Consider the following 10,402-nt stretch of genomic DNA (forward strand, 5'->3'; position numbering starts at 1 on the left):
ATCATCCCCATTTTACAGATGAGGGAATTGAGGCCCAGAGAAGTTAAGTACTTGCCCAAGACCACACAACAGTCAAGTGGTGGAAATGGAATTGGAACCCAGGTCCTTCTAACCCCCAGACCTGCGCTCTATCCACTAGGCCACACTGCTTTTCTGGTTTACCTATGAAGAGGAAGAAAGTTATTCATGCTAAGGTACATTCTGCAGCTCTGTTGTTGATCTAGTAGAAAGAAAACCACTCTGGGAACCAGGAGATCTGGGTTCTAGACCCAGTTTTGCCTGCTACTGGCTAACATGAGCAAAGATGGAACATGTGCTAAACACTGTGCTACACCCCTGTCCACCAATTTGCATGTTGTACTCCATGTTCCAGAGGGAACATGACTGACAGGAATGAAAGTGAGTGAATGATGCCAGGAAGACACTAGCACTTGTAATAATAATAGTGGCATTTGTTGAGAACATACTAGTTACCAAGCACTGTGCTAAGCCCTAGGATAGATACAATAAAATTGGATCAGGCCCAATCCCTGTTCCACAATGAGCTCATAGTCTTACTGGGGAACACAGATATTTAGTCCCTATTTGAGAAATAAGGAAACTGAGGTCCAGAGATGGTAAGTGACTTGCCCAAGGTCCCACAGCAGGCACATGGCAAAGCGAGGACTAGAACCCAGGACTTCAGACCTACAATCTAGATTTGCCCTAGAAGGCTTCCTCTGTGGGGGGAACCCAGTTTAAGTGGGTTGTGATGGGGAGGGAGAACCAAAAGTTTTCAACTCATTTGAAAGCACTCAAGGTGCCATGGCACAGCTCAGACTTCTTAGAATCATCCTAACAAAATCAGAACCTTAGGATCAGGATGAGCTGGAGCATGTGGAAACAATCTAACACCACTAACCTGCTTGAGGGGTTCTCAAGCTGGGCTCCTCAAAGGGCACATCTTTGCAGAAGATCCTCCCTGTCTTCCTTGGCCAATAAAGTATTCTCTATAAAGCCACACCCCACTCAGAGTTGTATCTGGAGAATTTCCAGTGCTCTACCAGTCTTGGCTATAGGTGGGAGAATCAAGCAGAGGCCTACCCATTCCATTTCTAGCTTGGACAGTGGCTAGCAAGTGGAACGTAATCTGTTACAAGTCAAAACTCACCCGGGCTGGGCAGCAGCATCTTGGGAGAGAGTCGAGGGCAGAGACTCAGGTTTACTGCAGGAAAGGAGGCAGTGGTAAATCACTTCTGTATTTTTACCAAGAAAACTCTATGGATACGCTACCAGAATGATTGCTGATGGAAGTGCAACATTCTGGAAGAGATGTGTCTATGGCGTCATTATGGGTCGGACACAAGTCAACAGAATAAGACAACAACAACAACACATAACCACAGAGTTGGGTGCTCCAGCACACCCTCGGGGGGCATCAGAGAAGCAGCATGGCTCAGTGGAAAGAGCCCGGGCTTTGGAATCAGAGGTCATGGGTTCAAATTCCAACTCCACCAATTGTCAGCTGTGTGACTTTGAGCAAGTCACTTAACTTCTCTGGGCCTCAGTTACCTCATCTGTAAAATGGGAATTAAGACTGTGAGCCCCCCGTGGGACAACCTGATCATCTTGTAACCTCCCCAGTGCTTAGAACAGTACTTTGCACATAGTAAGTGCTTAATAAATGCCATTATTATTATTATTATTATTATTATTATTTTTATTATTATTATCAGAGGGTGAGGGAATAGATTCACTGGAGATGCCAGTGGGCACATACTTTCTGAGGAGGATAGCCATGCACAAGTAAAATGTGCAAAAGAATTTGACTGTCATTCGGGAACAAGGTTGGATATGTCCAAGACAAGATGTGCTCCTAAAGTAAGGAGGCCCACTCAACTGTCTAGGTGGGTTCCATAAAGTTCAGGAAGATCATCTCTTTAGTAAATTTGCTCAGATGGCCTAGGGTCTAGAGCACAGGCCTGGGAAATAAAAGGATCTGGGTTCTAATCCCACTTGTCTGCCACTTGTTTGCTGTCTGACCTTGGGTAAGTCACTTCACTTCTCTGGTCCTCAGTTACTTCATCTCTACAATGGGGATTAAGACTGTGAGCCCCACATAGGGCAGAGACTGCATCCAGCCTGATAACCTTGCATATACCCCAGTGCTTAGGACAGTGCTTAGCACACAGTAAACACTTAACAAATTCCTTCATCATCATCAATATCTACAGCTATGAGGACTTTTCCCCTTCCCATACCAAGGCCACAAGAAATCTGAGGCTGCTCAAGTTTTGTATTGTCTACCACCACTGCACGTTCTCTTTCCTCCCCACTTCGTTTTCCTGGAATAGTGTTTTAGTCATTTTGTTTGCAGGCACAAGCATAGATTAGAACGGGGATTGAGGTCCTTTGTTGAAACTGAAAGCAGTAGACAACTAAGGGAGAAACCAAATCAAACCAAATAAAGTTGGCACATCGCCCCGTTACTCATGTCCTATTTCTAATAAGGAACACTCAGCACAATGAAACTGTCATGCCTTATCTATGTATATGACAGTGTAGTGCATACCATTAAGTAGTCAAAGGTAAATCAGCAGCTGTACTTTTCAGAATAGTGGGGGGAAAGCATTTTTTTTCTATTCTTAAAAGATGCAGTCTGTTCCTAGTAAATTTCTTTGATTTAGTGAGAGCCTATCATCTCTAAAGCCTGTCAAAAAGTGATGGTAATTTTGCACTAAAATATTTCCCATTATGTCTACTATGGAGAAAAACAAATATATTATTCAGGGGAGCAAAGCTAGCAAGAATAATGGAAATATACAGATAATTCTGAAACCTAATAATAATAACTATGGCATTTGTTGAGCACTTACTGCGAACCAAGTATTTCAGTGGACACAAGGTGTTGAGGTTGGACACAGTCCCTTTCCCACATAGAAATCACAATTTGAGTAAGAGGGAGAACAGTTATTGAATCCCCATTTTAGAAATGAGGAAAATGAGGCATAGAGAAGGTAAGTGACTTTTAGGCAGATGGCTGGGTTTAGAACACAAATCCTCTGACCCCAGGCCCTTGCTTTTCCACTAAGCCATGCTGTTTCCTTTAAACCAGTTGTGTTCCTCTCCCCACTACCAAAGCTCTCACCAGTAGCACCACCCACTGGTTTAAATTCCACCTTTTAGACTGTGAGCCCACTGTTGGGTAGGGACTGTCTCTATGTGTTGCCAATTTGTACTTCCCAAGCACTTAGTACAGTGCTCTGCACATAGTAAGCGCTCAATAAATACGATTGATTGATTGATTGATTGATTGATTAAATTTCAGCTCCTTCTGATTTCTTTGCTCGTAGTCTGGTGGAGGTGCTCATAAGGAGCGGCATGACCAAACGGAAGGAAAGCATAAGAGGAAATAAGGCTGTGGATAAATCCCACACTCTAGAATCAACTCTAAATAATTGAGAGCTGGTTGAGTAGGCAATTCAATAAGCGATTAATGTGTGGATTTTTTTCAGGACTTAGATATGAAAAGAAGTCCCTTCTGGCATTCCTTTTGTGCAGGGTACTAATAAATTCATACCACCATCTTTTATTCAGGGTGAGGCAGCTAAGTTGATCATTTACTGAGAACACTCCAGTCTCTTTACAATGCTGCATTAGTGATTTCATTGTTTTCAGGGGACAATATGACATTTCATTCATTCATTGAATCCTATTTATTGAATGCTTACTGTGTGCAGAGCACGGTACTAAGCGATTGGGAAGTACAAGTCAGCAACATATAGAGACGGTCCCTACCCAACAATGGTCTCAGTCTACAGAAGCAGCGTGGCTCAGTGGAAAGAGCCCTGGCTTTGGAGTCAGAGGTCATGGGTTTGAATCTCTGCTCTGCCACTTGTCAGCTGTGTGACTTCGGGCAAGTTGCTTAACTTCTCTGTGCCTCAGTTACCTCATCTGTAAAATGGGGATTAAGACTGTGAGCCCCACGTGAGACAACCTGATCACCCTGTAACCTTCCCAGTCCTTAGAACAGTGCTTTCATTCTCAGTCTCTTTTGCAGGCTCCTCCTCCCCCTCCCATTCTCTTACTGTGGGGGGTCCCCAAGGTTCAGTGCTTGGTCCCCTTTTGTTCTTGGGAAGTACAAGTTGGCAACATATAGAGACAGTCCCTACCCAACAGTGGGCTCACAGTATAAAAGATATGAGCCATATCCAACGGCTCATACTCTATCCTAATCCTCCTCGACCTCTCAGCTGCCTTTGACACTGTGGACCACCCCCTTCTCCTCAACACGCTATCTGATCTTGGCTTCACAGACTCCGTGCTCTCCTGGTTCTCCTCTTATCTCTCCGTCGTTCATTCTCAGTCTCTTTTTCAGGCTCCTCCTCCCCCTCCCATCCCCTTACTGTGGGGGTTCCCCAAGGTTCAGTGCTTGGTCCCCTTTTGTTCTTGATCTACACACATTCCCTTGGTGACCTCATTTGCTCCCATGGCTTCAACTATCATCTCTACGCTGATGACACCCAGATCTACATCTCTGCCCCTGCTCTCTCCCCCTCTCTCCAGGCTCGCATCTCCTCCTGCCTTCAGGACATCTCCATCTGGATGTCTGCCTGCCACCTAAAACTCAACGTGTCCAAGACTGAACTCCTTGTCTTCCCTCCCAAACCCTGCCCTCTCCTTGACTTTCCCATCTCTGTTGACGGCACTACCATCCTTCCCGTCTCACAAGCCCGCAACCTTGGTGTCATCCTCGACTCCGCTCTCTCATTCACCTCTCACATCCAAGCCGTCACCAAAACCTGCCGGTCTCAGCTCCGCAACATTGCCAATATCCACCCTTTCCTCTCCATCCCAACCGCTACCCTGCTCATTCAAGCTCTCATCCTATCCCCTCTGGACTACTGCATTAGCCTTCTCTCTGATCTCCCATCCTCATGTCTCTCTCCACTTCAATCCATACTTCATGCTGCTGCCTGGATTATCTTTGTCCAGAAACGCTCTGGGCATATCACTCCCCTCCTCAGAAATCTCCAGTGGCTACCAATCAATCTGCGCATCAGGCAGAAACTCCTCACCCTCGGCTTCAAGGCTCTCCATCACCTCGCCCCCTCCTACCTCACCTCCCTTCTCTCCTTCTACAGCCCAGCCTGCACCCTCCGCTCCTCCGCCGCTAATCTCCTCACCGTACCTCGTTCTCGCCTGTCCCGCCATCGACCCCCGGCCCACGTCATCCCCCGGGCCTGGAATGCCCTCCCTCTGCCCATCCGCCAAGCTAGCTCTCTTCCTCCCTTCAAGGCCCTATTGAGAGCTCACCTCCTCCAGGAGGCCTTCCCAGACTGAGCCCCTTCCTTCCTCTCCCCCTCGTCTCCCTCTCCATCCCCCCCTTCTTACCTCCTTCCCTTCCCCACAGCACCTGTATATATGTATATATGTTTGTACATATTTATTACTCTATTTATTTATTTTACTTGTACATATCTATTCTATTTATTTTATTTTGTTAGTATGTTTGGTTTTGTTCTCTGTCTTCCCCTTTTAGACTGTGAGCCCACTGTTGGGTAGGGACTGTCTCTATATGTTGCCAATTTCTACTTCCCAAGCGCTTAGTACAGGGTTCTGCACATAGTAAGCGCTCAATAAATATGATTGATGATGATGATGATGATGCTTTGCACATAGCAAGCGCTTAATAAATGCCATTATTATAATAATTATTAGAATATGTTTCAACTTCAGCAGGATATCGAAATATTGTATTTTTTCCAGACCACCCTGGAGGTAGTCAGAGTTAACTCACTTCCTAGTTTCAGGCCTGAGTAAGTTGAAAAATAGATGCCACTGGGAAGTCCATTTCTTATTATAGACTATGAGCTTGGGGTCTTCAACATGCTTGCTCTCATCCTGTAAGGGACAGCAATGCTTTGAAAAGACGTAACAAAATGATCACACATGCTGACTGACCAATTTCTATTGAAACTCGTTACCATCGGCTTTAAGGCACTCAGTCAACTCGCTCCCTCCTATCATACTATCCCAAGGGCTTAGTAAAGTGTTCTGCACACAGTAAGAAATCAATAAATACCATTTATTGATTGATTGATTACCTCTCTGATCTACTACAATTCAATCTGGACAATCTGCTCCTCTAAAACTGATTTACTCTCTGTACCTCAAGTGTGCCTATCCTGTCACAGACCCCTTGCCCTCATCTTCCCTCAGGCCTGGAACTGGCCTGGAACTCCCTCCAACTTCATATCTGACAGACTATCACTCTCCCCACCTTCAAAAGCCTCCTAAAACTACATCTGATGGAGGCGTTCATAAGGAATGGCAAGAGGTTTTCCCTGACTAAACTTTTATTTCCCCCATTTTCCCTTCCATCTCTTTTGACCGTGTACCCCTTAAGCATACCCCAGTCCCATACATAAATATCCCTTTACTCTTCTATTTTCCTATTCATTTTAACATCTGTCTCCCCTTGTAGACTGTAATGTCCTTGTGGGCAGGAATCACATCTACCAACTCTATCGTACTGGACTTTCCCAAGTGCTTTGTATGGTTATCTGCACATGGTAAGTGATTAGCAAGTACCATTGATCAATGTGTTCATTTTCCCATCTTCTTTCTTTATTCCTTCTCTACCTACCAATCCAACTGGAATGCATTATTCATTCAATCATATTTATTGAGCACTTACTGTGTGCAGAGCACTGTACTAGGCACTTAATGGGACTTGAAGAGTGGAAGTTCCATCTAAGCAGGCCCTATGGTGTGGGAAGTAAGGGACTTTTTCATGTTATGGTATCTGCTGAGCACTTACTATGTGTCAGGCACTGTTCTAAGTGCGGTGTACATACAAGCTAATCAGGTAGGATGCATATAGGGCTCACAGTCTTAATCCCCATTTTACAGATGAAGTAACTGAGGCACAGAGAAGTTAAGTGGTTTGCCCATGGCCACATAGTAGATCTGGTAGTTCCTGGATTAGAACTCCCAGACCACCCACTAGATAACACTGCTTTTCTAGGGAGATATGCTTCTTACCCCTTCCAGGATTGCTCCCCTCCCTTTGGTTGTGGGGGTATGGGAAGGCCAAACATGTTCTCAGTCACCTCAACAATAGTGACATCTCAACAATACCTATCCTTCCCCTCCTCTCCTTCCCTCCCCTCAGCACACACATACATAAATAGAAGCATGTTACCAAAGTCCAAGGTAGTGGAAGACACTGGACAAGTGCTCTCAAAGAAGGCAGCTCCTTCTCTGGGGGCTAGATTTTAAACCAGTCCTTGAGAGATTTAACTAATTATTTAATGCATGTGAATACTTGAAACCTTCCAAATCAATAAAAGCTTTATTCAACATTAATAAAGTAAATAATGATAATGATGGCATTTGTTAAGAGCTTACTATGTGCCAAGCACTGTTCTAAGTGCTAGGGGGGGATACAAGGTAATAAAGTTTGTCCCACATGGGACTCACAGTCTTAATCCCCATTTTACAGATGAGAGAACTGAGGCCCAGAGAAGTTAAGTGACTTGCCCAAAGTTACACAGCTGACAAGTAGCAGAGCTGGGATTAGAATCCGTGACCTCAGACTCCCAAGCCCGGGCTCTTTCCACTGAGCCACGTTGTTTCTACTGAGCCACGCTGCCACTCAGCTTTGGAAGAGAGATGAAAAAGAAACAGTAAACTTAAAATCACTCCTCTAGGGACTTCACTTTGGACATTAATACTACATACAAGGTTCGCTCTCCGGACGAAGTGGGAATATCTGAGGAAGCCTGGCATCCACCCCTTGAATCCTTCCGGAAGGTTATCAGAGGAGGAATGGGGGAGATGAGGGAGTGTCGGGGAGAGTAGATAATTAAGTGATTCAGAGAGGTGTGCCCACCCACCTAACCAGTTTCAGAAACACCCTGGCTGAAATGTACTGAAGAAGTGGAAAATGGACAGAATTTCCTCAAAGGAGTTCGAATGCACTATGGGCTGCTAATGGCCACAGTTTTCAGGATGAGTATAAGGGAAGATGGCTTTAAAACCATTTAACAGCCATGGTCTGTTACAAGGGGCTGTTTTCCTCCAAAGTTAGTGGGAGAGAGATGAAAGGGTCAACAGGTTCCAGAATGTTAGTCAGAGATAAACTCTTAGTCATAGGATTCCAAGCTAGATAACTAGATGAGGAACTTTTTTTAAAAAAAGAACCAGAAGCATTCCTTGTGGGAAGCAGGGGTGGGAGTTAACTGTTACTTTCACCAAAGCCTAATGGAAAGAGCACGGTCCTGGGAGTCAGAGGACCTGGGTTCTAATTCCAGCTCCACCACTTGTCTGCTGTGAGACATTGGGCAAGTTACTTTAATTTTCTGTGACTCGCTTCCCTCAACTGCAAAATGAGGATTCAGTGCCTGTTCTTCTTCATAGTTTGATTGTGAACCCCATCTGGGACCTGATTATCTTGTATCTACCCCAGTGCTTAATACAGTGCTTGACCATAGTAAGTGCTTAACAAATATCACAATTATTATCTGTAAAATGGGGATTCTGTACCTGTTCTCCCTTCTATTTAGATTATGAATCCCATGTGATAAAGGGACTGTGTCCAACCTGGTTATCATGTATCAGCCCTACTGACTGACACATAGTTAGTGCTTAGCAAATAGCACAATTATTGCTATTGTAATCAAAGTCAATTAGGTTTCATTTGTTTCTCAGAATTGTACCTTTGATGCTAGCAGACCAGGTCTGCCTCTTTTCCTACATTGTAGAGCTCAGTCTACATAACTATTTCAGTTTATCAAATTCTGGTAGGTAGGTATTATTCATTCATTCATTCAATCTTATTTATTGAGCACATGCTGTGTGCAGAGCTCTGTACTAAACGCTTGGAATGTACAATTTGGCAACAGAAACAATCCCTGCTCAACAATTGGCTCACAGTCTAGAAGATAATAATAATAATAATAATGGCATTTGTTAAGTGCTTACTATGTGCAAAGCACTGTTCTAAGCGCTGGGAGGATACAAGGTGATCAGGTTGTCCCACGTGGGGCTCACAGTGTTAATCCCCATTTTACAGATGAGGTAACTGGGGCTCAGAGAAGTTAAGTGACTTGCCCAAGGTCACACAGCAGACGTGTGGCGGAGCCAGGATTCGAACCAGGATTCGAAGATGAGAGACAGACAACAAAACAAGTAATCTACACTCACTGCCTCAAATTCCTCAATGCAACTCTCTCCTAGACCCCCTCCAATTTGGCTTCTGTCCCCTATACTCCACCGAAACTGTCCTCTCAAAGGTCACCAATGACGTCCTTCTTGCCAAATCCAATGGCTCCTACTCTATCCTAATCCTCCTCGACCTCTCAGCTGCCTTCTACACTGTGGATCACCCCCTTCTCAACACACAGTCCAAGCTTGGCTTCACAGACTCCATCCTCTCCTGGCTCTCCTCTTATCTCTCTCTCACCATTCATTATCAGTCTTCTTTTCTGGCCCCTCCTCACCCTCCCATACCCTTACTGTAGGGGGTCCTCAAGGGTCAGCTCTTGGTCCCCTTCTGTTCTCTCTCTACACTCACTCCCTTGGTGAACTCATTCGCTCCCATGGCTTCAACTATCATCTCTATGCTGATGACACCCAAATCTACATCTCTGCCCCTGCTCTCTCTCCCTCCTTCCAGGCTCGTATCTCCTCCTGCCTTCAGGACATCTCCATCTGGATGTCTGCCCGCCATCTAAAACTCAGTATGTCCAAGACTGAGCTCCTTATCTTCCCACCCAAACCCTGTCCTCTTCCTGACTTTCCCATCACTGTAGACAGCACTACCATCCTTCCCGTCTCACAAGCCCGCAACCTTGGTGTCATCCTCGACTCCACTCTCTCGTTCACCCCACACATCCAATCCGTCACCAAAACCTGCTGGTCTCACCTCCACAACATCGCCAAGATCTGCCCTTTCCTCTCCATCCAAACCGCTACCCTGCTCATTCAATCTCTCATCCTATCCTGACTGGATTACTGCATCAGCCTCCTCTCTGATCTCCCATCCCTCTGTCTCTCTCTGCTTCAGTCTATACTTCACTCTGCTGCCCAGATTGTCTTTGTATAGAAATGCTCTGGGTATGTCACTCCCCTCTTCAAAAATCTCCAGTGGCTGCCTGTCAACCTACAAATCAAGCAAAAACTCCTCACTCCCAGCTTCAAGGCTCTCCATCAACTTGTCCCCTCCTACCTTATCTCCCTTCTCTCCTTCTACAGACCAGCCCACACCCTCTGCTCCTCTGCCGCTAACTTCCTCATTGTGCCTCGTTCTTGCCTGTCCCACTATTGACCCCCGGCCCACATCCCTCCCCTGGCCTGGAATGCCCTCCTTCCACACATCCGCCAAACTAGCTCTCTTCCTCCCTTCAAAGCCCTACTG

The 10,402-nt window shown here is 45.5% G+C and overlaps 1 non-coding gene across 1 annotated transcript; it reads left to right on the forward strand.

Moving 5' to 3' along the window:
• Positions 1-1,002: 1,002 nt before the first annotated feature.
• Positions 1,003-1,140, forward strand: LOC119934989. The gene has a single exon (XR_005453056.1). It is a non-coding gene; the product is annotated as a small nucleolar RNA SNORA7 (small nucleolar RNA).
• Positions 1,141-10,402: the final 9,262 nt, after the last annotated feature.

This window comes from Tachyglossus aculeatus, chromosome 1 (assembly GCF_015852505.1).
Source record: "Tachyglossus aculeatus isolate mTacAcu1 chromosome 1, mTacAcu1.pri, whole genome shotgun sequence".
NCBI classification, from domain to species: Eukaryota; Metazoa; Chordata; class Mammalia; order Monotremata; family Tachyglossidae; genus Tachyglossus; species Tachyglossus aculeatus.